This window comes from Cebus imitator, unplaced genomic scaffold (genome assembly GCF_001604975.1).
Source record: "Cebus imitator isolate Cc_AM_T3 unplaced genomic scaffold, Cebus_imitator-1.0 Scaffold1, whole genome shotgun sequence".
Lineage (NCBI taxonomy): Eukaryota > Metazoa > Chordata > Mammalia > Primates > Cebidae > Cebus > Cebus imitator.
The window spans coordinates 15,971,383-15,973,123 of NW_016107316.1; positions in this window are offsets into that span (position 1 = coordinate 15,971,383).

Genomic DNA, 1,741 nt, shown 5'->3' on the forward strand with positions numbered 1-1,741 from the left:
TAGGCTCAAGCGATTCTCCTGCCTTAACCTCCTGAGGAGCTGGGATTATAGGTGTGTGCCACCATGCCTGGCTAATTTTTGTATTTTTGGTAGAGATGGGGTCTCACCATGTTGGCCAGGCTGGTCTCCTGACCTCAAGTGATCCACCAGCCTCAGCTTCCCAAAGTGTTGAGATTACAGGCGTGAGCCACCGCTCCTAGCCCCGTCTCTGACATTTTTAGACTTTGGTGTTGTAACAGTAAAATGGAGATTAAAAGCCTGACCACCTATCCCCCCCCAGGATGTTTTGAGAAATCATGTGAAGTAATCGAGATGTTTGACAAAAATGAAACAGGCATGGATATTGAGAGCAAATAATTCAAATTCAAGTGAAGGAGATATGAGCATAACTATGATACCAGACATTGCATGTCATTATACTTGTTTAAGCAAAATGCCTGCAGCACAGAAAAGAGTCATTGCTGTTGCCTGGGTGAGCCACAGAAGAGTCCATAGAGAAAGTGGCATTTAAGCTAAATCTTTAGAATGAGGAGGGTTTTATTAGGTTAAAAAAAGTAAAACAAATAGGGAAGTTGAGGAAGGGCATTGTAAGGAGAGGCAAAGGAATGGAGGGGTGACAGCTTGTGATACGTCCAGGACACAGTGAGTTGTAAGAGAATGCCAGAGTACCATGTGCCCTGGGATTGGCAGAAGGTGAGCCCGGAGTGACTGGACCAGATTTAAAAGGGCCTTGAATGCCACCCTAAGGCTTTTGCACTTAATTCTGTAGGCAACTGGGAGCCACCAAGGGTGATTACCCAAAGAATCCATAAGGACAAAGAGTCTGAACAGGGCCTTTTGCCATTCTGTTCTTGTGATGATCACAAAGTCCCATGTTCAGAACATCACAGTCTGTTGCCATGGAAATAGTAATGGGCCTCACTATGGGAATAAATTATCCTCATCATTATACCTTTCTTCCAAGGAACTCAAAGTGTTTGTTGTATGTGTTTTCTTTTCTTTCTTTCTTTCTTTTTTTTAAATAGAAGCACCAGATGGTGGTTAAGGGAAAGAAGAAAGCCTAAAGACTGTTGAATTAAAGGAGATTTCAAAGGAATGGAAGGAAAAACACAAGTTGAATTTTGAAAGGTTTAATCAAAACAGATGGCAGAATATCTCAGCCTGAGGGAAGGGGAAAACTGTCTCAGAACCCGTCTGATTTAGGAGCTTCTTCACCCTGGCTTCCTGGGTCTCTGTCTGCTCCCGCCTGCAGGCTGACTGTTCAAACTGGTTAATGAGGAAGGGAAGGTGTGTGTGTGCACACGCATGCATGTGTGTATCAGATAATACATATGCCAGACACAAGAATTAACATTGTCAGAATGCCTTTTTAATTAAAGTTTTAGAAATACTGGTTTATTATGCATGGAATCTTTATTTTCAGATTGATTTTTTAAAATAATCAGCAAAGTTTTATTATCTTCACAAAATTGTATCTGCTGTTTCCACTCCTCTGGGGGTAGCAGAAGGAAACTGTTGTGTTTATCTAATTAGCACACACTTTCCTGTATCACCTTTTTATTTTTATTATTTTTTTGAGACAGGGTCTCGCTCTCTTGCCCAGGCTGGAGTGCGTTGGTGCAACCATAGCTCACTGCAGCCTTGAACTCCTGGGCTCAAATGATCCTTCCACCTCAGCCTTCCAAGTAGCTGGAACTACAGGTGCACGCTACCATCCCCAGCTAGTTTTTTTTTTTTTTTT